Source organism: Miscanthus floridulus, chromosome 8 (genome assembly GCF_019320115.1).
Source record: "Miscanthus floridulus cultivar M001 chromosome 8, ASM1932011v1, whole genome shotgun sequence".
NCBI lineage: Eukaryota > Viridiplantae > Streptophyta > Magnoliopsida > Poales > Poaceae > Miscanthus > Miscanthus floridulus.
Genome location: NC_089587.1, coordinates 63,932,821 through 63,959,990, shown reverse-complemented (window position 1 = coordinate 63,959,990; position 27,170 = coordinate 63,932,821). Strand labels below are relative to the sequence as shown.

General features: G+C 45.3%; 1 pseudogene; it reads right to left on the bottom strand.

The window, feature by feature from the left end:
* Nucleotides 1-408: 408 nt before the first annotated feature.
* Nucleotides 409-6,117, bottom strand: LOC136469224 (mitogen-activated protein kinase kinase 9-like; annotated as a pseudogene).
* Nucleotides 6,118-27,170: the final 21,053 nt, after the last annotated feature.

The window sequence follows — 27,170 nt, the reverse complement described above, 5'->3', positions numbered from 1 at the left end:
TTGCTGGCGTTGATCAGGCACCAAGCCGGGGCTAAAGGCCTGGGTTGCTTAATCCAGCAAGTAGTTAGCTAGCTGATTCAGGGTAGTGGGGAGGGACAAATGCTTTGTTGATCATCTGTAGAGCCCACCCATTGTACTAAACATTGCTTTCTCTTCTTAATACAAAAAATGCGCAAATCTTTCGCGTGATCGAGACAAAAAAATCATTCTTGCAATGCATCCAGGTCCAGTTGCTAGCAAAAAAAATTTGCATTCCAGTTGAATGGACACCGGTTGTAAAATATATATATATATATATATATATATTGAACTCAAAACTGTGAAGTACAGTCAAATCAGCAAGGAGACACAGTTAATATCAATAATCACGTTACACAGACCAACTGCTTCTCCTTAACCTACTATAGTCTACAGAGTGTCCACGATGATCTCCCGCAGCACGCGCCTTGACGCCTCCACGTCGCGCCGCGCAACGAGCGGATGTGAGAGCAGCTGTGCCACCGTGGCATGCCGCGCTGGCTCCTTGTGCAGGCATGCCGCCACGAACCCACGTAGCTCTGCCGATGCCTCTGCATCCTCCGGCACGGACGAGGGCTCCCCGTCGTAGATGGCCTGCTTCAGCTCCTCAGCAGATGACTTCTGTACTCTAGGCAAGAGGGAGAGTCGCCCTAAGAAGAGCTCCAGGACGGTGACGCCGAGGCCCCAGACATCTGCCGCCATGGCGCCGTGCGGCTTGGCGTGGGCATTGGGCGCGAACCGCTTGGGGCTCAAGTACATCCAAGTGCCGCCGGTGATGGGGACCTAGAGGCGCTCGCCGGAGCCACCGTAGAGGATCCTAGAAAGGTTGAAATCGCTGATCTTGATTTCCTCGCGGGTGTTGGCAAGGAGGTTGTCGGGCTTCACGTCGAGGCGCGCGATGCCGTGGGAGTGGAGCTAGGCCAGCCGCACGACGTAGTGCGCGGCCACCTCGACGACGGCTGCCTCCGGGATTCCCAGCCCCCTGCGTCGCCGTAGGAGATCGTCGAGAAACCCGACATCCATGTACTCCAGCACGAAAGCGCCCTTGCCGCCGGACCCACGGAGCAGGGCGTGGAAGTCGACGATGTGCGGCGCCCCAGCAGCGCGGCGGAGCACCTCGGCCTCCTCCTCCACGATGAGTGGGTCCGGGTCAAACGACAGCTTGAGCGCGAAGACCGCGCTGGTGCGCCAGTGGCGTGCCTTGTAGACTCTGGCTAAGCCGCCCTTGACGAGGTCGCCGATCCAATCGAGGTCCGACAGCCGCAGCTCCTCTGGTGCCGGCGCTGGAGCTACCACCAGCACGAAGGCCGTCATCCTCAGCTGGTGCGGCGGAGCGACACTGACCCAACAGAGTACAAATGTTCCAGGTGAATTGTTTTTATCTGACGGTAAGGAGGAAAGGCATTAAATGTGTCCACCTGCCCGACTTGTTTTTATCTGATGGTAGCATGGAGGGGAGGCATTAAATGTGTCCACTTGCTTTCGGCCCACCCTGCATAGGTGAAGATATCGAGTGCTTTTAAATTTACTGAGTGAATTTCTGAATAGTTTAGGGAGGCACTCGTGCATGCATGGAAATTTACTGCCTAGTATCTATTGATAGTAAATTCATTAATGTAAAAGAAGAAGGCACATGTGATGCAAATTCCTCCTGTCGTAGTAATTTTTTTATGTAAAAGACACGTGAAAGCACAGTGATGTAAATCCCCCTACCGTAATAACTTTTTGCATGCAAAGTACACCTATAGTTTATATTGTCCTGATATGCATGGTCATTCAATTTTTCATCTACTTCATTGATTGCGTCCACTTGCTTCATCTATCCACTACCGAATGCATGGAGAAAGGCTGGTTGTGACGCGCTTCATCTGATTCGTGGAATTTCTATCTAACGCACAAATGAAATAGAACATACGTGGACACCTTAGGAGGCCGCCTAGACGGCATGCCTTCATATCTCTAATATGACGCCATTGCTGTGTCGTGCCTCATATCAACGTGCCTCTTCGTTGTTTTACGTCTCTAGTGTTAGTTCTTAGTATTAGCATAAACAACGCTAATCTGGCTAACACATAAACATGATATTCGCTTAGTCTAAACATGATCACTAACATATGCTCAGTGAAGAAATTAGATGATGCATATATATAGGTGAGCCTATATATAGATGCAGTATACATGCCTCAGTGAAAAAATAAAATTTTGTGAGATCATGTGTGTGATGAAAAATTGGTGTTCGTTTGCTATTTATAGTGTGGTAATCATTTACTTTTTATTTAGTGTTCGTTTAAAAGGACATCTTTTGGTCTTCCCTCAAGTAATTTCGACAAGAGACTACCAAGCGCCTACACTGGAGACCATAAAATGGACCACCACGTGTCTTTTTTGGTAGTTCTTATGAACAATTTCTTTTTCTCTTTTAAATCTGCAGTTAAAATTTTGAGTTAGAGTCTTTCTCCCTCATGCTATACCTCCAAATGACTTGATTCTCTTTTTCCTCAATTTTTTCTAAAACGAAGCTCTAGCATTTCATGACTTTATTTATATATCTTTATTGATGTCTTTAGTTTTCTAGCATTCCATATTTTTGTCTATGTAAATGATTTAATTTACTTTTTTTGTCCTTTTTCAGTACTTAAATGTACTTTTTATCCGTTTATGAAAAATGCTTATACATCCTTTTTCAGGAGAGTGTCTTGTTCCAAACTCTTGTTGCTTATAGATCGTGACTACTCAGTAGGGCGCCAATAATGAATGATGGTGTTTTTCTTGCCCAGGTGAGATTTACCACGTTTTGCTGCCCCATTGGCCGTGCTCTGCTTTAACCCTAGATGTCTTTTTGAACAGCGCATGCATGCTGCATGAGAGCAACATGAAAATTCTGAAATCTAGATAAGGACGAATGAAGAACAGTACATGCATGCAGCATGAGGGCAACATGAAAATTCTGAAATCCAGAACTTAAAAAGAGTATTAATTTGGTTTTGTGTTTAAGGTGAAGTCTTAAAATTATTTTTCTAGCTTTTGCAGTCATTCACCCCCTCTGATTGTTTATATCTACTATACCTAAATAAGAGTTCTCCTGTGATTTCGTGAAGCCACATCATGCAGGTCCCACCACCACAAGTAGCATCAGAGCAAGTATAATAGCAGGCTGTAAGTCGACTAAATGCTGAGGTGGAGGAGAGAGAGGAGGAGAGAGAGGAGAAGCGGGCTGTAAGCTTACAGCCGGCTTGGGCACAAGAACCAAGAAAGTCTATGAGAGAGACAAGTGGGCCATGTATTAACAGTAAAGAGCTAACTACTGTATGAGTGGGCTAAGAGAAGGCTACAAGAAACCTTACAGCCAGCAAGCCGACTGTATTATTAGCCTTGCTCTCAGCTAGACCCACTTCTCTCCTCATCTGCCCACTCACGAGCGCACTTCTGCCTGTTTGCCTAATTGCCTTCACGCCATCCTTGCTGCGCACTACGTATGTGCTTGTCACACCCAATTTTAAGGATAAAATTGAATGCACAAAACTCGTGTGTGCCCAGGGATCAATCACACACACAAGCTGACAAATTACATAAAGTATCATCACGTGTCCTTACATCAGATTCATAATATAACATAGTCTTACATCACACAGCGGAAAATAAAAAGGATAACTCTCTCGGGGGCTTCATCACAGGGAAGGTCAACTGGTTGACCACAAGCCTAAAAATCCTCAGAAAATTCCTCATACCCGTTGTCATCTGTTACCCATCCGGGATTTTTATCCAAATAAAGAAATAAACAAGTGTAAGTACATCCCGTACTCAACAAGTTAACATAGGGTTATGAAGCTCAAAAAGGTTGACACTGGTTTACTGCAGTTAGCATTTTTAATAAGACAAGCTTTTATTATCAGGTATTAGCAAATTATGCTTAAGCTCCCATTTAATCCCATATGAACAGATATCAGGGTCAAGTGTATCATATATCATCATAGAACATCTTAAATGATCATCAACAAGTAACCAGTTATTCTGTGAGTTTTCCGGGCCGCTCGTGACCGTGAGCACGGCTGTTATAACAGTTTGTAACCCTCTGCAGAGGTGGTGCACATTCACCGCGAGTCGTGATTCCCATATGCCCGGGTTAATTACTCCCATGTCACTGCCAAGGTGAGCGGGTAGGGTACACTATGAAGCCATTTCATAGGTTTCTCTAACAAGTTAGGGCCGCTAGGTTTCCTCGGCAGGCAGATGTAGGAACCCCCCTTTCCTATGGCACATATCCATCACGGCTATACACATATGAACAGAGGCAGCCCTATACCCAACGTGGCAAGCTTCTTTTGCGCCATAAAGGTAACCTCTAACTAGCTAGAAAAGGTCCTATTACTGAGCTAAAGTCAGAGCCATATGACTCTCCCGGTTGCACTGTCAGTCCCAGCTTTTGCCGACAGATAAGTCCTTATAGAGGGCCGGGAGCAACATGATCAAAAGTTATTGGCACCTTCGCCCTATGGAACAGTTGTTATAAATCATGTTATACTTTTAGTTCCATAGAATCATTCATCATCGTATAGATCATGTTCAGTTAGAGCACTAGCAATCTACCCATATGCAAATAACCCATAGGAGACAAGGAACAGGATAATCATTCACTAGGATGTCCTTACGGGTATCAAAATTAGACACATGCAAATGAGTAATTAATAATGGTGAATAGGCATCAAGGTAAATCCCATGCTATACTTGCCTTGGTTCACAAACTCTTGCTGGTCCTGCTGGTCATCGAAGAATTCTTGGTCTCCAACGTTCTCCTCACCGTCTGAACGCGACCAACACGGCAACATACAACAATCCAAAGGCATTCATGCAAAGCAAACATTCCTATGATTAGAACAGTACACCAACAGTATAGAAAACAAGATAAAATGTTTGTGAAAATAATCTACGCTACGATCACGTCAACGCGAAGTTCACGAAAAACAGAGCTAAAATGCGAAAGTTATGATTTAAACCGGATTTCCTATAGCAATATATTTAATTAAATCTAACCATGAAATTTAAAAGTTGCAAACTTGATTAACAGTGGTACTAACATGTAGATTATGAAATTACAAAGCTAACGCAATTTGAACGGTTCAATGCGGAGCTAAAACGACGATTTTATAAGCAAAACAGTTCAAATGGCATTTATGTAAATACTGAAAACGTACTTTGAACTAAAACAGTTAACTTTACGCTTTCAAAACGAGAATGCGTACTCGGGGAAATACGCTAAGGACGGCGGGTTCAATTCATCCGAAACCGAGGGACTCTTTAGCATATTTACACGCGAATGGGTAACTTCTAATCCTGGCCGCAGATCTAAAAAAGGACGGCTAGAATTAAATCTGGGGGAGAGAGAAGAAGGGGTGGCCGGAACAGTAGCTTCTGTGGTGGGGCTGCCATTGCCAGCGATGTGGAGCTCGCCGGTGTGCGGGAAACTCGGCCTACGTACGGGCCACGGTGTGCCCAACCGAGGCCACGAGGAAGATGCGGGGACGATGGCGAGTTCACCCCGGGACAAAACACGACCGGGGGATGGCTCGCACGGCGCCCGCCATGACCGGCAGCGAGGAGGAGCTCGCCGGCGCACCCGAAAACGGCCATACAAGGCACCAATTGCCAAAGGAAACGGTCGGGGAAGGAGAGGAGGGCACGGCGAATCTCACCACAGGAAAAATGGAGGCGGGGAAGACTCGGGGACGGCGGACCACGCGAAGGGGAGGACGACGAACCACGGAAATCTTCGGCGCGGCGGTTTTCAGCTTCCATGGCTTGAGCGAGTGTGAAATGGGAGCGGGGAAGCAGCAGGGGTGCAGTGACGGGCTCGGGACCGCCTTTTGAAGATGCCGGGCGCGGGGGAGGACGCTCCCACGACTGAAGACGTGGGCGCTGAGCGGTTGGGGTCTTGACCGGCGCGGGTGCTGGAGGTTGGGGAAGGCACTGACGTGCGGGCCCAGGCGTCAGCGGCTGAAGAAGGAGGAAGGGGCACGGCAGCGGCCGCCTGGCCGAGCTGGGCCGCGCGAGGCTGGGCTTGGGGCGGAGGGAAAAGGCCAGCGGGCCGAGGAAGCAGGCCATCGCGTGAGCAAGGGAGAAGGCCGTCCTGGGCTGGCGCGGAGGAGTTTGGCCAGCAGCCAACTGGGCCAGCGGAAGGGAGAAGCCGAGTGGGCCAAAAGCAAGGGAAGAGAAGAAAAAGAAAAATTATTTCTTTTCAATTTTTCCAAAGCAGTTCTAAATACAATTTCAACTCAATTCGAAATCCGACTTCAAATCAAGCAATACAAAATATTATGCGACAGCATGAATGCACACTCATTGTTGTTAACCTTATAGTTGGTTTTATTTTTAATAAAATTATTATTTCCTAAATTCAAATTCCCACAAAATGCAGAATTAATCACTTTCTCCTATTTCCAAAAATATGAAAAATTTAGGGTGTTACAGTGCTCCTTTACTGCTGCAACCTACAGAGGCCATAAATATACATCTGGGCATCTGGCTGAAGCATCAAAAAAAAAAAAAAAACCCGAACAGTCATGTCTGCCTGTCGGTTTCCCTCGGTCTGCCCAGCTTCCTCACCTATATATATGAATCTTCTCTACACGGCAAATCGGCAAGATGCTCATTAGGCAGCCATCCTGATTCTGATTCCTGAAGCCCGAAGGCTAGCTCACTAGCCGCAACAAGCGTACTACAATGATAGACTTCACGGCCTCCTACTCAGTGAAGTCCGGCTAGCAGGTTTACATAGAGGTCATTGTCATTAGCTTAATCAAATTAGTAATTAGTAGTTTAGAATTCTATACTTCTTGCTTTCAAATTTAGGTAGTATAATAATTTTTCTTCTCATTCTTCTCATCAGGTCAGTTTGTATTTTTCTGACCTCAATGGTTCCTCAAAAGAAGTTCACAGCACATTCTGATATTATTTACGTGTGCTTACCATAGTCTTGTGCGACTACTTTTTGCTTCTTGCTACCAGATAAGCTTAATCTGGTGATGCCGACTATTCTGCTTCTTGCTACTAGGTAAGCTCCAGCAGGTGATGCTGACCAATGAAAATAATTTCATACACTACTTTTTCCACACCTCCTACTTTCAGAAAGAATGATTTATATTGCTTCATTAATTATTCAATATTCATAATGGATTGCTGCGGGAATTATAGCTTGCTCAAGGGTATTTGGATGCTGTTCTCTTATGTCTCATGCATCTTTTTCTATCAAGAGATAAATACTTTTAATTGAAAATGTTTTGTCAGGTTCCTCAGTTAGTGAAGATGGATCATCGCCTTCCATGAATGGAGATTTCAAGACAAGATCAGAAAGATCCATTACTTATTGAAGATGCCACTACAAATTACCTTGCACCAACTTCAATATTTTAGCGTTGGCAGCATAGACATTCATAATTTCCAAATAGTTAGTATATACCTCACAAGCTGTCACAATTAATTATCCTGTGAATGCAACCATGTGTGATGATATCGCTGCCACATGCGCCGAATTTCCGAAGAATAACACCTTTTGTTTTGTAATTGAACCGGGATGAAGTTTCTATAGCTGTTTTTTTTTAAACAGTGAACCACGATTATCTGTAATTTTCACTCAATGCCGCTGCTACTCTCCATGCTATCATGGTGGATGCTACATATGAATTTTCAAATTCCATGAATCCCCTTCCCCTTAGACAACACTATAAATTCCCGTAGCAACGTGCGGGATATCATCTAGTTAGTACGAATGAATCGATCCTTAGTCAGTCTAGGTTGAATACTAACTTCAAATATAGTAATGGTTGAATAGTCATAAACGATATCACTTTTCGAAAAACATTTCTTCCATAGGATGTTCCATCTTTGTCTTCAACCCTACTTGTATCTCAGGTCTCGTAAAATTTTATTTGGTCTTTGAGTGCTCGGTAGATTGGTATAAAATAAAGAGTAAATCGAAAAGGATTATGTGGTCTGTAATTGGTGACTCCTTCACAGTAATTTATGTATATAATAAGAGAATAATATTGGAAACTACCAACATGGTACCAACAACTGTGATCGCCCAAGTGGTTACTCTACTCAGCTGGGCTGAAGGCCTTTGTTGCTTCACGTTGTTATATTTAAGTTCGATTCGAATTCGAATCTCTTGGGAGGCTACTTGTTCTGTTTTCTTTTTCCTGTTTTCCCTTGTTTTTCAATAATAAAAGTGCCTGTTGGGCTGCATCGGCCCAGATCAAAGGAATGGTGTTGGGCTGTGTCTGCCAAGAGCAAAGGAATGGAGGTGTTGGGCTGCGTCGGCCCAGAGTAAAGGAATGGAGGTGTTGGGCTGTATCACCAAAGGAATGGTGTTGCAGTGGTGGGCTATATAGATTCAATTACATGCAAATTCAATAAGCCAACTTTACAACAAAATCCATAGTTACGAACCTACCATCTGTGGAAAAAAACATTATTTGTGTTCATCTCAGTCTCAACTAATTGGGCTAGAATCCTTTTAGTCTCAATCTGCATAAGTGCACCGACAAACAATCCAAGATCAACCAGAAGCATCAATTCAAATATCTAGATTGGTGGTTTACATATAGTATATGCTCTATTGTACCTGAGAAAGTTGAGCTGAATACGTGTCCTGTCATCTAATTGAGGGTAGACATTTGATGGAGGTACTGACCAAATTTGAGTGAAACGTGAGCGGCATCAGCTTGCTAACCCAAGTGTGAAGTGTAACAACTTGAGGTCAGATGGTGGAGGCACATTGTGGTGATGGCACCATATAGATTTTAGAATATCTGAGTACATGAAAAAAACAACAACCATTGAACTTAGCTGGTTTTTATTTGAATCCTTCGTTCTGCTATCAAAGCAGAAACGAAACTGAAAAGGCATAAATATTCAGAGATGCATTGAGTGTGCGTGTAAGATGTACCAAGAGAAAATTGTGCATCGACCGATTCATTCTCAGCTAGACATATATATCATTTGATCACAAAAGATCAATTCTCATATCTAATGCATATGCCATATATTTCACCTAGACCCATTGTTTGACATTGTTTTTCACGGCAAGATTTCATAAGCACATATCATATATGCATATACTACTTAGGCCCTGTTTGGTTAGGCTTTTGAATCTGTTTTTGCTTTTACAAAAGTCAAAAGCCAACTAAAGGGCCCAGAAGCCTCAGTTGCTTTAGGTCAAAAGTAGCTTTTGCTTAGTACAAAACTGAAAGCAACTTTTCTCCTGCTTTTAGCTGTTTTTGGGTTAAAATTACCCACCTACCCCTGGTTAGGCACGTACCGGTTCGTTTTTCCCCCTTCTTTCTTGGGTTAATTTGAACGGTGCCATTACAATTCAGTGAATTTAGAGAAGTATCATTACTATTCGTGATATTAAAAGCGCACCATTATAATTTTTACAGGTCTTCGAAATATACCACTACTTACCCATTCGACTCCTTTATCTGAATTTTTAGACCAAATTGCCCTCTTCTTCCTCCTTGCTCCCTCTCTTTTACAAGCTGGACACATGGCCGGGGGCGTGCAGCGCCACACCTCGCTCGTGTGTGCCAGCCTCGCTGCACCTTGCTTGTCGGCCCACCATTGCGGCCGCGTCGGCACACCAGCCCCGCGCCTCCCACTGCTCACCGGTTCACCACCATGGCACATCCACGACATGTCGGCACGTCGGCACCGATGCATTGCGAGCTGGCACCACGGCCACGCGGCCACGCAGGCAAGCTGGAGAGCCGCCGCCACAGCCACCCGGGCTCCCGTTCGAGCAGCAGCCACCGCCGCTACGTACCGTGCAGGCTGTGCTCGCCGCGCCAGCCATGGCCCTCGGAGCTTTTCCACGGACGCACGCCGGCGTGCCACCTAGCGTTCGCCTCGGCTCGCGCCTGCCGCACACGTGCACCAGAGGGCGGACCCCCGCGCCTCGCTGCTCGCCTAGGCCGCCATACTGCTGGCTGCGTCGACCTGCAGCTCGACCACGCCGGTGTCTACCACCTGTGTCCGTCTCGCACACGCTGACTGCGCAGGCTATGCTTGTCGACCCACAAATCTTGAATGCTGGTTCAGCTTGAATGCGTTCCTGATGATGAAACTGATGGCCTCAAAACCTTACTAAAAAAATCCACATGGCCACAGCGACCACGCGCTGGTCAGCTCGTACCAAATGGAAGAGGGAGCAAGGAGGAAGAAGAGGGCAATTTGGTATAAACATTCGGATAAATGAGTCGAAAGGGTAAATAGTGGTATATTTCAAAAACTTTTGAAATTATAATGGTATGTTTCTGATATAAGAATAGTAATGATATTTCTCCAAACTCATAGAATTGTAATGGCACCGTTCAAATTAACCTTTTTTTTCTTTCGGGTCCACGTGAGAAACAGAGCTCGCAACCGTCGAGCGCGGGCGAACCTGCCGTCGACCGCGACTCCGGCCTCTCCGGCGCTCCTCCGTGCTGCCTCCGTGGGCGCCCTCTCCCTCCACTGCACGGACGCCCTCTCCCTCAACTTTGGCAGCGACTCCGGCCTCTCTGGCGGCGCCCTCTCCCTCCTCTCCGGTCGTTGAGCACATCTTCTCCGGCGGTGGCCTTCTTCCTCCACTTTGGTGGCATCGTCGCTCTCCCCCTCGTGCATATCTAGGCCGGCGGTGGCCCTCTTCCTCCACTCCGGTAGCGCCGTCGCGCTCCCTCTCGTGCATTCCACTTCTCTAGGGTGGCGGTGGTGGCGGCGGGCTGCTCCCACCAGCGGCCCTGGCAGGAGCTCTGGCGCGCGGCCCTGCCCGGCGAGCCACGGTGTGGGCGTAGGTCCGGCAGGAGCCCCAGCGGCGGGTGAGGCCGCCACCGCAGGATCAGCCGCCCACGCAGGCCTACGCGGGCGTGGCCACCACAGCGAGCTGCGAGCCTCGTGGCTGCCATGGGTGAGCGTAGGATCCTACACGCTGTCTTCCAGAGCCAGAGCTGCCCACCAGCGCGATGGTCATCCCCGCCTCCCCCTTCTTCTCTGAGCCAAGTGGGCAGCTCCAGCGGAGCTCCTCTGCCATCACCGCTGTTCGCCGTGAACCACCCTCCACCGCTCCTCTATCCCTTCCTACTGCACGGTAATGCTTGCTCTGCTTCCTGTGTGCTCTATGCCTGCCGTGCTGTGTAATGGACCAGCAAGGCCGCACCCATGTCACCTCACCGTTTTCATATAGAAAAAATAATGAGTTAAATAGACTAGCAATCCTTAAACTTGTAGCGTTGTTCCACTTAGGTCCACGAACTCTCAAACTCAAAATTCGACCATCCGAACTTATTAAGTGATGCACCAAAGGTCCATACCCCTTCGGATGATCTTTTTTACAAAAAGCCCCCCTGTTGTAGACATGTTCTACCTCCGGCCGGCCTTAGCATCTGCAGCTGCCAGTCTCCCTTGTGCGCGGTGGCGTCCATGGCTGGCCGTCTCTTGTGCGCGGCGGCATCCGTGGCCGTCTGTCTCCCTCGCGCGCGGCGTCCGTGGCCGTCCGTCTACCTCGCGACGGCGTCCATAGGAGCTAGAGGCTCTGTTGGCGGAGGCGACGGCACCGGCATGAGCCAAGTCATGGCGGGAGGCATCGAACGCGTAGGGGCGGTGTAAGGAAAATGAACCCTATGCCTATTTACTTTGGATTTTGGTGTTTGATGACCAACACAACCAAATTGGACTAATGAATTTGCAAGTGATTGTTTTGTAGTTCAATAGGATGCAAGACGTGACTTGGACGAAGGCAACGTGATGATCCGATGATCAACACCATAAGCAAGACCCTAGGAGCACAAGAGAAGACCCAAGATATGAAGCAAAGTCCAAGCACGAAGATAGGAACCAAGCCGGACGCAAGATCGCGAAGAAACGAGCTCACAGAGGTGACCAGACGCTGGACCGAACACTGGCGGAAAGCCACCGGACGCTCCGATCAAGAGGCTCGACAGCAGCAGACGATCGAACGCAGGAGACAAACCTATCGGACACAGAACTACAGCATCCGGTCAAGTACAAAAAGGTTCTAGAGCGGCGAAATTATGACCGAACATGTCCGGTGGCATGTGACCGGACGCTGGCAGCGTCCGATCAGTTAATTGTAGCTCTAATGGTCGGGACGACCGGACGCGTCCGGTCAGGACGTGATCAGCGTCCGGTCAGTAGCAGAAAAGCGGGATTTCGTCCCTAACGGCTACTTTCTCAGTGGGGCTTATAAATAGACCCCCAACCGGCCATTTGAAAGGTGTGGAGCTAAGGAAACATACCAAGGGTGTAGATACACCATTTTAGTGATCTCCACTTGCATAGTGCTTAGTGATTCATTAGGTGATTAGCGTAGCTGCTTTGCGAAGTGCTTAGGTTGATTAGACCCCTGCTTATGCGCTTGCTCTAGGTTTAGGCCTAGTGTTTAGTGAGGTTAGCATACCTCTTACCACTTGGTGCTTGCGAGCACTATTGTTGTACATTGGAGGGGCTTGTAGTCTTGCGAGATCACCCCAACTGCGTTTGTGGTGTGGCTGCCACCGTGTACCGGAGGGACCAAGGCCCGCGACGTTTTGGTCGGAAGCTTGATAGTGAAGACGATGGGGAGCATCTAGGAGAGGCTTACCGGAAGGCACGTCAGAGACCCACTTGCACATGGGGAAGGCTTGAGGCTATCCACGGAGTTACCCGACCGGGAGCTTGGCCCTTGCGAGGGATTCCTTACGAGGGGCTCCAACGAGGACTAGGGGGAAGCTTGCGCGCTTCTCGATACCTCGGTAAAAATACCAGAGTTGTCGACGGGAGTTTGCATATCTCTACCTTGCTCTTTAGCTTCCGCATTTACATTGATTGTATTACTCCTTTTGCGGTAGAGATAGCAACACACTAGCAAAACTGTAGTTGCACATCTAGATAGTTTATCTTTTGCATATATAGGTTTTGCTAACGTTAGATAAAGAGGCCATAGTTTAGAGTTAGAATTTTAAGGTGTCTAATTCACCCCCCTCTTAGGCGTCACGGTCCCCTATAAGTGGTATCAGAGCCGGTTGGCTCAATTTGGACATTTGGCTTAACCGCCGTTGAGCCGACGTTATTTAGAGTGTTTAGGATGGATACCTCTAGGCCTCCGCACTTTGACGGCACTAACTTCCCTTACTATAAAGCTAGAATGGCTTGTCACCTTGAGGCGGTTGATTTGGGTGTTTGGAGAGTCACTCATGGTGGGATGAAACCCATTAAGAATCCCGATAAACCCACCAAGAGTGAAGAAAAGGAAATTCATTTCAATGCTAGAGCTAAAAATTGCTTGTTTGAATCATTTAGTATGGATGTGTTTAACCAAGTGTTCACTTTAAATACGGCACATGAAATTTGGTTAAAACTTCAAGAGCTCCATGATGGCACATCTAATATCCATGAGCAAAAACATTGTCTAGCTAAACAAAATTATGATTCTTTTACAATGAATGATGATGAGCTTGTTCGTGATATGTATTCTCGTTTGAATCTAATTATCAATGATCTCCATTCAATAGGATTAACAAAGCTAGATGATGCGGACATCATAAGGAAGATCATCTCCGTGTGTCGACACAGAATTTTGTCCGGTGCCGAGGACACACGTAGCAAGCCAGAAGGGTCCGCTTGATGAAGCAGATCCGTCTAGCTTCAGCGTAGGGGTGGTCGATCCTGCGCAATGCTCCCAAGGCGTGCCAGTCAATTTGACCCTGCAATTGACAAGGAGAGAAAGTTCATCAGTAATTAAGGGCGAAACTTGCCGGTGTTGCCAAACAGTCCCGAATGTACGGCTGTGAGAGCCGATATGGAAGGAAATTGGCTAAATAGCCGATCCCAGTATATTCATGAGAATAAGTCAGTCAGAGCTCATGGGGTCGTGTGAAGAGAATCGGTTATTATTCAGGATAAACATCATTTAAACAAATATTAATCAATGGCAATAAGATATCAATGATGATCAGTCCATACTGAGCCAATGATTACGAATAACCGAACTCCTTTTTATATAAAGAAACAATTCAACATCACTTAACCATTTAATAAAGATAAATCTAATGAATATGTTAGATCTCATCTATCGCCATGACCAGTGGGGCATGAGGCAGAATCATGCAGGCCGTAGAAACAACAATAGACTCGACGACCCTAACTCATTACTAATATCAGTGGGGCATGAGGCAGAATCATGCAGGCCGTAATACAATAACAAGATCATGGGGCTAACACATCTTTCAACTTATCTCTACTTCAATGATCTCGTGATGTGAACTATTCATGAAAGCATTCGATATCGGCTAAACAGCCGATTCAGGCATAGCGCACAGTTAAGGTCATGTCTTCTCAGGAACAGGTCTACCAACCAACGATCCCCACTCCACGATGCCAACAATGGGGTGAGAGGCAGAATCCCATAGGCCATGATGACGGGCCATGAAACAGTTCTCACTAACCGATAGATCTACTCAAGATCGAACATGCCTTAACCGCACGCTATGCACGATTAAGATTGACGCAAAACAGCCGATAAAAACATAACTCATCGCTTAAGATGTGGATTAGATCAGTTTTAGATTAGCAAACGATGAGTTAAACAAGATATAAGGCCGATCCAGATCAATCTCAATCGGGCAGAGTGATATTGCTGTAATTAGATAAACAATGAAAGTAATAAGCAATATCGGTAACTTAATGAATCTACCAAAGACTGCCACTCTAATATAGAGCTGATAACTTGACCTTGATCTAATTCAAGCAGTGGGGTGTGAGGCAGAATCACACAGGCCATACTTGAATTAGGCAAGAGTCGATAACTAGCTTATACTAGAGCCACAGTGGGGGTCGACCAGATCGATGCAGCCTTACGAACAGAGGTATAAACCATGACAGTACTTACAACAAGCAGTGGAGGTCGACTGGATCAATGCAGCCGTACTTGCTAAAGAACTCACCGAGATCTATTCTACTCCTACTCCTAAGGGGTGGTCGGAGCCGAAAAAAGTAATTGACTTGTATTTGATTGATTGTTGTCCCTTACAATAGCCGGGGTTTGGTATTTATACCCGGAGCCTAAACATGAATCCTACTCGAGCACGATTTGTTACAAACTTTGGCATAAAAATGAAAACATTCCTAATTTAAGATAACTTGGACTCTAATCTTTCCCTTTTTGTAGAGTCCAACATGTTTTCATCCTGGCATCGAGCGTAGCCTCTGTCGTCATCTGCTAGCGCTGTCCGAAGAAAGCCGATTCCTAGATTTTGCATCTGAATCAGCTATTTCTAATCTGCCGGCAACTGATCCCTTGATGATACGATCCTGGGAGCTTCTGGGTCCCTGTGACTCTCCTTCTAAATTCTGGTGTAAACACATGCCCCCCAATTTTGGGACAAAAGAAATTTTGTTCCAAAATTACCATGTCCGTGCTCCCGATAGGCCCGTAGCCACGGGCAAGGAATCTTGATCTGGGGTCTACTATTCACCGCCGTTCATATCGACTCATGAGCCCATGCTCCAAAACTTTTTCAGAGCATTATTGCTTCACGGGCGTTTTGGATTTATCCTTCCAAGCCGGCTATAAAAATGGCTATCCGACCTTGGTGAGAGCAAACTCAATGATTCAGCCATGTTCCACTTCTATCTGTCTCCTCGGGTGTTTCTGATCCTGCTGAATCCTCCGTGGTTTATCCTTTGGCTATGTAGATCTTGAGGGGTTAGGAAAATTCTTGTGCATAGGGTGATTGTGTCGCTCATTCTAGCGTCCTGTCGAGCAAGAGGATCAGCTATTGCAGTTAGGAGAATTCTTGTGATATCACCTGAGTCTTCTCTCCATGCTCGCAAAGCTGTCCTAGTGTTTGCAAGGGCTAAAATGTGTGGACACCTTCCCCTTGTTTACTTCACTGAATGCCCACTAGGAAAGCCACATGCTTCTCCCCCATGGTTTTCCGATTTATCGAAAATCGGTTGAATCTATGTTTAGGCGGGCGATTTCCTCTCTCCTTGGGCATAATGTTAGCAATAGGCCAACGTCAACTCGCCCTGCGACAGATTTTGGCCTTGTTGGGGCCTGGACTCCCTTCAATCCAAAATAAACTGGATAGGCTGATCTCTGGTAAAATCTCTGAATCTTTTTCAGATCTTTTGTAATTTGAGGAAGCAATCAATCCGAATCTGTTATGACTTCATTTTCCGCCTCCTGAACTTTCGGAGTGCTGTTCTGCTTCCGTTTCTGATTCCAAACTCACACCCCTAGCGAAATCTATCTTCTCGCCTTCCTGGGCTATATAAACGGGCCTTGGCAGTTGATCTAATGATAACTCACTTTGCCTCAAACCTTCTGCACCCTTAGCATAGTTCCTGCTTTCCCGTAGGTCAAAGATCATGGAGAACAGCAAGAGGTTTCCTAAGAAGGTCTTCATCGGATCTGCATCATCGCGTCAGCGCCTTCGTCGTTAGGAGGGTATATCCTGTGATGCCTCCGCTGCCTCGGGGAACAGGGCTGGCTCCGTTCGGCCTTCAAGGCCTTCCTCATCGATGACTTGTCGCCAGCCCCCTTGCCATCAGATGAGGTGAATTGATAATGACGATCTGCTTGCCTCCCTTGATCGACATGGCCAGAGTCTCGCTGAGTGTCTATCTCTCACAGAATTGGCCCTGGCCATGGTTCGATGCCAATCACCTCCTGTGGTCGATTTAGTGGAGGATAGGTTGGCCAAGGCCGAGGCTAGAATTGTGGGTGGGATACCTGTCGTAAACTCTGCTTCTTTTCAATTTTGTCTCCGAGACTCTGATCACCTCCCCTTTAAATTTTTTAGATCTATCTGCTCAACCAGAGAGCCTTCGATCAGTTGCGGATCATGTAGCGGGATTTGTCAATGCCAGGGGCGCCGTTCTGGTGGTTCATTTGCATGACATCCCGAATCATGTCAGGGAGGTTGCTCTCCATGGCGTTCCTCATGGCACTGCCATGGCGTTGGTTGCCGCCCAAGCCCGTTCGGGCCAAAATCTTCAGCTTCTTCCCCATGGTTTTCCAGACGCAACATACCCTGGGGAGAAGGAGCGCTTGGTTGAGGATTTCATGAGTGCCGCCAATTCTATAGCTTTTAATACCTTGGCCGATGACATAGTTGGCAAGGTTTTCCTTGGCCCGTAGTTTGTAATAGGCGATATTTAGCAGATAATTTTCCTGTCTTGGCACTATGCGCATTATTTTTGTTTATGCTTGCTTTTTCGGCTAAAGAGCCGATTTGATATAGCCGATCCAGGCCCTTGGTTTAACCAAGTCTGAAAACACGGCTTTTATTAAGAGAACCCTTTGATTTCCTACCTTTCAGTTGCTCAGTGCTGTATTTCCATCGGCATTAGTGAAGTGGTGCTTCGCCTTCCATTAATTGCTGTTGCCTTTTACACGTCCTGAGGCGCCCGTCCTTTTGCTTCAGGTCTTCAAATACCGGTTGGTGGTTTCGGCCTCGAATATATCCTTACTCGCAACTGTTTCTCCACTCTTCTCCGCTTGTCGAAACCCTGTAGCGGTTCTCTTTTTCCCTTTCGTAGATCCAATCGTTCTTCCATGACCGGCAAAGATAACTGAGGCAAGCGCGCGGCGGAGGAAATTCCGAAGGAGAGTATGCCAATGAACTAGTGTCTCCAACGCATGAGGTGAGGTCAACATTTCTTGTTCATGATGATGAATAGTTCTGACTCGCTTGTAGGTTTGTTGTGAATGACAGCCTTCGTCCTCTCTCAAGGGCCGACGTGCCTTCTGACGCTGTATCTTCTGTCCTGGCTTCGTCGTCGGATTCCTCTGACTCCTATAATGGAGACGACGCCTGGCGCTACCTTCATGAGTGGAGGATGGCCCAGAATTGTTATTCTGAGGTGACTTGGGAGAACGACCAATTAGAGATTCGCCTCGGGGTTTCTCTGGCCGCCCTTCATGCGGCCGAGGAGGAGGCCAGCACCGTCCGAGCGCGACTGGCCAAATCAGACGCCATGGTGGTGGGTAAGATGAATTCTATGAAGGCCTCTTACTCTGATTTTTATTACTCTTATTTTGATATTTTCCTTGTTTCGTGATTGTTAGCCCTGACAGCACAGTTGAAATCTCTCCAACTGGCGGCGAACGCAGCCGTGGACGCCGTCAATGCCCGGGGTTCCTCTACCAACATTCGTCTCCAAGATATCCCGGCCCGTGTCTAGGAGATTGCCCTTCATGGCGCTCGCCACAGGCGCATCAGTGGCTCTAACTGCAGCGCAAGTCCAGACCGGGCACGATCTTCATACTATGGAGGTTGGTTTCCCGATTAGTGATGGCCCTGAGGAGCACGAATACCTGCTCGAAGAATTCATCATGGCAGCGGAGGCCATAGTGGACATCACATCCGCGTGGGATGTGGTGAACAAGGTCTTTGAATAACTTGTATTTAGGGTAACCCTGATGAACAAAGACTCTTGTTCTTTCCATGGATGAACCTCGATACAATGCTCTTGTGTATGACTGTTTCTATCGTTTGTTTTTTGCTCTATAGGCTGATACATATCGTATCGGCTTTTATTGCCTTTGAAGATTTTCATTTTGAACTAGAGGCGATACCCTTACGGTACCGGCTATTAGAGCAAGAATGAATCGGCTATCGAAATGTTGCCCAGACGCCAGGATAACGTCCTAGTAGAACTTTCAATATCAAAGATTAGATGAGTAATCAACCCAGGTCAAGTGCCCTATTAAGCGAAACAGAACTTCTCTTAAGAAATCCATTAACTCTGAATCGCACTTACACTTTAACTAGCATTCACATACGTCGTCCTAAACCCATCTCCAAGACTTAATGCTCATTTTTCCTTCGATCCAACGGCCGATGTGAAGCTGTGACTTTTCTACTAAAACAAACTTTCAGAGCCGATCGCTTGCATTGGCTGTTGGCTTTCATTGCTGATTTTAATGAAGCCTCCTTCCCATGACTTGCCAGAAAAACACTCGAAATCTCCTAGTTCCCAAAAGACTGGATCGGCTGTTGCGATGCTTACGGACTCATCAGCACGAACCAGTTCGACATCATCTCCATGCCATTGAATCAAACACTGATGCATGGTCAACGGTATGCAACAATTCACATGAATCCAATCATAACCGAGGAGTAAACTATATGATCCTTTCCCATCAATGATAAAGAACGTGGCGAGCAGAGTTTTACTCCCGATTGTTAGTTCGACGTTTATTGCCCCCTAGGCCTTGGATGTATTTCCTCCGAAGTCTCTAAGCATCATGTCGGTCTCAAGCAAATCTCCAGGTCCCTTGCCAAGCTTACGGAAAGTGGTGTATGGCATAAGATTGACAGAAGCACCTCCGTCCACCAACATCTTGTTCATCGGCTTCCCATCAACAAAACCTTTCATGTATAAAGCCTTTAAGTGCTGATGCTTGACTGGCTTATCAAATATTGCTTGCTGCATAACCGTTAACTTTGCAACCATCTCTTCATACTCTGACTCATCGAAGTCTGAATAAACTTCCTGATCTGCCGGAGCTCTGAATTCTGATGGTAATAGAAAAGCCATTTGGATATTAGCCGATGGTTGCCTCTTATTAGCTATCTGCTTGGTACGCCATACTTGAGTTTTACCGGGTGCCTGAGCCTGTTCCATCTCTCTGTTCCTTAGGCGCTACACCCTTCTCTTTTGGCTTCTCGTCAAATCTCCTGGGCGCCACTGGCCTTCCTGCCATGTGTATATTCTTTCAGTGCCTTCCTCTTCATGATCAGCCCAGTTCTGTCCAATGACTCTTTTTCCCAACTGATCATGAACGCTTTTGTTTTTTAAGCGCCGATCCATGTTGTTATAATGATATGCATCTTGAGCATGGATAGACCGGCGGTTGGTTCGAGATTGCCTATACTCCCGATATTGATTGCTACATTCTGGACAGTCGTGTCTGGTGGGCAACTTCAAACCTCATTCTAGCAATGTCTAAAGAAGAGACAATTCCAATGTAATTCAGCTTGTTCCCTTTCATACTTCTCTTCTTCTAATTGATGCTGGTATGCTTGATCTTTTAACCAACGCTGATAATCCTTTTCCTTCTGCCACAACCATTTATTCAACAAAATCCAAGATGTGACCCGTGGCTTTGACGTCTCTGCTTTCGACGTCTTCCCTGCTCGTATCGGCTCTTTTGTTCGGCACAACGTCTTCTAAGCCCTCTATACTCATCAGCCGATATTTGCATTTCGGGATTGACTGTTCCAGCTTCTCTTGATTTGGTCGATGTTAGGACCTTGGTTTCTCCTTTGAACAGCCCAGCATTAACCATGTTCTGATCTCTTGGGAAAGGATTATCATCGACTTTCATCTTCCGAGGTGTATCGAATTTGAGCCTCCCTTGCTGAATAGCTCTCTGTATATGCTGCCTGAAGATTCTGCATTCATTAGTGGAATGAGAAGTAGAGTTATGGAATTTGTAGAACTTCTTGTTCTTCAACTGATCAGGGGGCAACATGACATGTCCATCGGGCAACTTGATCTGCCCCTTCTCAAGCAAGAAATCGAAGAGCTTGTCCAATTTGGTAACATCAAAGTCATAACTCTCCTCAACTCCTCTTCCCCAAGGATTTGGCACCATCACTGTCTTCTTGCCCCAATTCCATTCAGCTGCAGCAACCTCTTCTTCTTCATTTTCATAGCCGTCATCGACTAAATATGGATCGTACGCTTCGGCCACTGAGGTACTCTTCTGGAATCGGGTGTCTCTGCGTATGCTCTGGAATTCGCTATTAAGTGCTGCCACTCGTTGAGCCAATTGACCCAAGTTGTCAAATTCCTATCCCAGCAGTTTCTCTTTCCACATCGGCAGCATTCCTTGGATGGCTAAAGCAGCTAACTGATCATCGGCCAAGCTCAACGAGAAACATAGATTCTTAGTCTCTCGGAATCTCTGAAGAAACTCAGTGCCCGATTCATTAGTACTCTATCTCATGGTTGTCAAATCAGTTATTTTCTTCTCTTCAGTCCTAGTGTAAAATATGTATGAAACTTCTTCTCTAGGTCAGCCCAATTGGCAATGGAGTTGACTAGTAGTGATGAGAACCAAGTGAAGGCCAGCCCTAATAGGGACAAGGAGAAGAAATAAACTCGATGGGCATCCTCAACTGATGCTTTGCCTAATTATGTAAGATATCGACTGGCATGTTCTATTGTGCTTGTACCATCTTGACTAGTGAACTTGGCGAATTTCGGGAGCCTATAATTTGTAGGGAGGGTGACCAAATCATACCATTCTGGATATGGGCGTTTGTACAAAAAAGTCATTCCTTTTGGCTTCAGACCGAACTAATTCTTCATCATTTTGGTCACCTTGAGCAGCAACTCATCAGCTTGCGGATTCAGATTTCTCGGTACTTGCTGACCCATCTATGGATTGAAATCCCGCGTGCCTTGATATCCTGGATTTGGTATCATGTGGAGGGTGTTATAATCCATGACATAATGATAGCCTTATGGAATCTCAATCTATTGGGTCCTTTGCTGGCTTGCTGCTTGAAGTCTCTGATTATAGACATATGGATCTATATCTCTACGGATCCTCTGAACGGATGGTGCAATCTTCTGAGCCGACGATGGTATGTGGCCTGATGTGCCAAAATTGATCATCTGGTTTTGACTTTGCCCCGCTGGCTGCTGCACACGCTGTACTGACGATCCAGGATTGTACTGTATCTAATTTGTAGCAGTACCCGGAGTTTGTTCAGATGAACCTTGTAGTGTCTGGATGTCACCATTACCAGTTGGTGCTGCTTCTTGATGGCTGGTACTGACTTGATTAATCCCTTGAGTCGATGGATCTAGAATATTATAACAAGACGATCCAACCTGACCAACTGGAATTCCATGAATCGCCTCTTTCATGGCATTGTGAAATGCGTCAATGGAAGCTTCATTGTGGCTTGATAGAGCATCACGAACAGACTTGTCTATGGCTTCCGTAAAGAAACACCTTTCTTCAACTTCGACTGTATCTGTCTGTCCGTGTAGTAGAACTCTTGGTAGTGGAAATTTTTGAATAATTATGCTGTCACACATTTTGGTGTAGGACAGCAAACACTTCTTCTAAAATTCTTCTGTAGCTTTGTTGATGGTATCTTTATCTTCGTCAGGTAGGTCTTCATAATGTACCATAAGGATGTTGTCGTTGTTGTGAACCGCCATGACGATTGTGGTGTCCCACCGAGCATGCCAGAAACGTGTGTCGACACAGAATTTTGTCCTATGCCGAGGACACACGCAGCAAGCCAGAAGGGTCCGCTCGAAGGAGCAGATCCGCCAAGCTTCAGCGTAGGGGTGGTCGATCCGATGCAATCCTCCCGAGGCGTGCTAGTCAATTTGACCCTGCAATTGAAAAGGAGAGAAAGTTCATCAGTAATTAAGGGTGGAACTTGCCGATGTTGCCAGACAGTCCCGAATGTACGGCTGTGAGAGCCGATATGGAAGGAAATCGGCTAAATAGCCGATCCCAGTATATTCATGAGAATAAGTCAGTCAGAGCTCATGGGGTTGTGTGAAGAGAATCGGTTATCATTCAGGATAAACATAATTTAAACAAATATTAATCAATGGCAATAAGATATCAATGATGATCAGTCCATACTGAGCCAATGATTACGAATAACCGAACTCCTTTTTATATAAAGAAACAATTCAACATCACTTAACCATTTAATAAAGATAAATCTAATGAATATGTTAGATCTCATCTATCGCCATGACCAGAGGGGCATGAGGCAGAATCATGCAGGCCGTAGAAACAACAATAGACTCGACGACCCTAACTCATTACTAATATCAGTGGGGCATGATGCAGAATCATGCAGGCCGTAATACAATAACAAGATCATGGGGCTAACACATCTTTCAACTTATCTCTACTTCAACGATCTTGTGATGTGAACTGTTCGTGAAAGCATTCGATATCGGCTAAACAGCCGATTCAGGCATAGCGCACAGTTAAGGTCATGTCTTCTCAGGAACAGGTCTACCAACCAACGATCCCCACTCCACAGTGCCAATAGTGGGGTGAGAGGCAGAATCCCACAGGCCATGATGACGGGCCATGAAACGGTTCTCACTAACCGATAGATCTACTCAAGATCGAACATGCCTTAACCGCACGCTATGCACGATTAAGATTGACACAAAACAGCCGATAAAAACATAACTCATCGCTTAAGATGTGGATTAGATCAGTTTTAGATTAGCAAACGATGAGTTAAACAAGATATAAGGCTGATCTAGATCAATCTCAATCGAGCAGAGTGATATTGCTGTAATTAGATAAACAATGAAAGCAATAAGCAATATCGGTAACTTAATGAATTTACCAAAGACTGCCACTCTAAGATAGAGCTGATAACTTGACCTTGATCTAATTGAAGCAGTGGGGTGTGAGGTAGAATCACATAGGCCATACTTGAATTAGGCAAGAGTCGATAACTAGCTTATACCAGAGCCACAGTTGGGGTCAACCGGATCTATGCAGCCATACGAACAGAGGAATAAACCATGACGGTACTTACAATAAGCAGTGGAGGTCGACCGGATCGATGCAGCCGTACTTGCTGAAGAACTCACCGAGATCTATTCTACTCCTACTCCTAAGGGGTGGTCGGAGCCGAAAAAAGTAATTGACTTGTATTTGATTGATTGTTATCCCTTACAATAGCCGGGGTTTGGTATTTATACCGGAGCCTAAACATGAATCCTACTCGAGCACGATTTGTTACAAACTTTGGCATAAAAATGAAAACATTCCTAATTTGAGATAACTTGGACTCTAATCTTTCCCTTTTTGTAGAGTCCAACATGTTTTCGTCCTGGTGTCGAGCGTAGCCTCTGTCGTCATCTGCTGGCGCTGTCCGAAGAAAGCCGATTCCTAGATTTTGCATCTGAATCAGCTATTTCTAATCTGCCCGCAACTGATCCCTTGATGATACGATCCTGGGAGCTTCTGGGTCCCTGTGACTCTCCTTCCAAACTCTAGTGTAAACACCGTGCTATCACAAAAGAAATACGCAAGCATCATCACCATCCTTCACAACATGGAGAAGTTGAGCACCATGACCCCGGGCATAGTTATTGGCAAGATAGTGACATTTGAAATGTCACGTAAGATAGGTCAAGACGAAGCCTCTTCATCAAGCAAAGGCAAAGCTCTCGCATGTAGCGAGAAAAAGAAGATGAAGGGCAAGCAAGTTGAGACAAGCTCAAGCTCAAGCTCCTCAAGTGAAGAAGAAGAAGAAGATGAGGATGATGATGATGAAGATTCAAGTGAAGATGATCAATCTTCCTCCTTCACCTCCGACCTTGATGAAGAATCAATCAAACTAATCAACAAGGTAGAGAAGATGATCCAAAGGCTCAATGTCAAGGGTGTGCCCTTCCAAATCCAAGATTTCATTTTCACCAATCAAAGAAATGAGCAAAGAAAGAGAGGATGATATGGATGCGGCGAGTTGGGGCACTTTGTGGAAGTTTGTCCAAACAAGCCCACACCCAAGACAAAGAAGAAGGCATGCAAGAACCAAGCCCTCATATCAATAAGGTCATGGGATGATTCTTCAAGTGAAGAAGAACACCATCACAAGAGGCGAGGGCGCAAGCACTCATCATCAAGCTCTTCTCATAAGTGCCTTATGGCACGAGGTAACGAAAGCCCATCCTCTAGTGAGAGTAATAGTGATGATGAAATGCCTTCTTATGATAAAATTGTGCAACAAAATCTTAATTATGCTAAAGTTTGCACTAGTCAACAAAAGAAGCTCAAAAAATTAAAAGAAAAGCTAGATAGTTCACAAGAAGCATACAAAACTTTGCTTGAACAATATGAGAACTTTGCTAATCTCAATGTTGAACTATCTACTAAAATTGAGCAACTTGAGGCTAGTGCAACAACAAATGCATGCACAATCAATGATGAGCAACTTGTAAAGAAAAATGAAAAGTTAAAAGAAAAGTTAGCTAGATCACAAGATGCTTATAAAAGTTGGCTTGCTAAAATGGAAACCATGTGCAAACATTGTGATGAGCTAACTAATAAAGTTGCTAATCTTCAAGCCATTAGTACAACCCCCACCAAGGCATCTAAAAGAAAAAGTTATATCTTTAACATGTCTAAAAAGGATGCCTCTACTTCTTGTAATGATTTATGTTTAGACTCATCTTTGTGCAACCAAGTTTGTGTTGAGAAAGTTGTTGTAGATACATGCACACAAGAGGTTGCAAAGGAGAATGAGCGACTCAAGCAAGAAGTAGCTTGCGTCACTAAGGACTTGACTCAAGTGAAAGGCAAGGCGTAGCAAGCCCAACTTCATCAAGATAACACCATCAAGGGAGTGAAGAAGCTTGATGAAGGACAAACCGTGGTTTGCTATGTGTGCCACAAGGAAGGTCACAAGTCCTATGAGTGCAAGGTGAAGAATGGGGGAGGAGCAAAGAAGAAAGAGAAGAAGCAAACAAGCAAGCTCTCCAACACATACACCAACAAGGTGGACAAGAAGGCCTCCACACCTTATCTCTTGAAGAAGAAGAAAAATGATAAGGTGGTGGCCATCAAGGTGAACAAGCAAGCCAACAATGGGGTCTAACGCTTTTGGGTGCCAAAAGAGATCATTACCAATATGAAGAGCACCAAGAAGGTTTGGACCCCGAAAGGGAAGTAAGAAGTCCAATGGACTACGGGGAATTTGGAGACTTGGCAAAGTATGGGTGCATTACATGGGGTGCATCATGATGGACAAGATCATTGCCATGTGGGTTAGTAAATACTATGGACCCAAATTCCCCTTCCCATGTTAGGTAACTAGATTCAATTTGCTTCAAGTGGTCCTAGATTTAATTTCCTACTAGTGGCATCTTTAAGCATCTAGTTACTTTTCATGCCTAGGTTTGCATTTGCTTGCTTATAACTTTTGTCATGCATACACTAGGTATATCTTATGGTAGGCTTGCTCGGTTTCATTCTTAACCCTTGGAGCAAACCTACATGGTTTAAAATTGTTTAGGAGCACGACACATAGCTTGTCTTTCGATTGTTCATCTAATATGTGCCAAAGTCCAAAATTGTAGATAATTTCTCCCGAATATCACCTTCGAAAATGACTCACATTCATGTGATGTCATCTTTCAAGTGGTATTTTTTATTCTAAAATCAATGTGCATGTTTCCTACAAGTATTCCATACTTGTGCGCACAAATTTAGGGGGAGGTTACTCTATAAGTTGGATACTTTGAGACTAACACCTTTTTTAAGCTTATCATGTGTGTAGTAGTCTCATTGCAAGGAAAATAGAGTCCCCAGAGTTAAGCATCATACTTCAAATATCCACCACCAATTGCAAGTGGTAGAAATCAAATTGATTTCCACATGTGGTATTTCTAAATCGATATCATCATGTTAATTTCACTTTGATATTTATATGCTTTCTCCATGCATTATATAGATTAAATTCCCTTGAGCAATAATTTACCAATTATGCATATGCTTTGCCTTCTACCATATGTATGCATATATTTAGGGGGAGCTTAATCTATATAATGTGAGAGTCAAATTTTGTGACCTATTCCATTCTACATACAAAGGATCACAAAGTTTGACCCTCCCTTGTGCTACTAATGTCCTCCTTTTCGGTGTTTAATTCCAAAGGGGGAAAATTTAGAGGACCAAAAGCAAGCATTAATTTGGAGGACCAAAAGCTAGATCATAATAATTTACAAGTGGTAATGGTCTACAAGTGGTAATGGTCCGAGAAAAGGAGGATAGTGGATTATGGATTAGCCTATGTAATGGGGAGAATTTGTAGGAAGCAAGGCTTATATCCATAATGCCACATGGGGACATTTGCAAGGGCAAGATAAGTTTTTAGGAAGTATCTTTTAATCTTACAAGTAGTATCTTTTAGCATCATATAACCTTGCCCCTTGCATTGCATCGTAGCAAGTAGATAGTTTTTAAATTCCAAATTTTTATTATTTGCTTGCTTTGGCCGTGTTGTCATCAATCACAAAAAAAGGGGAGATTGTAAGGAAAATGGACCCTAGGCCCATTTACTTTGGATTTTGGTGCTTGATGACCAACACAACCAAAT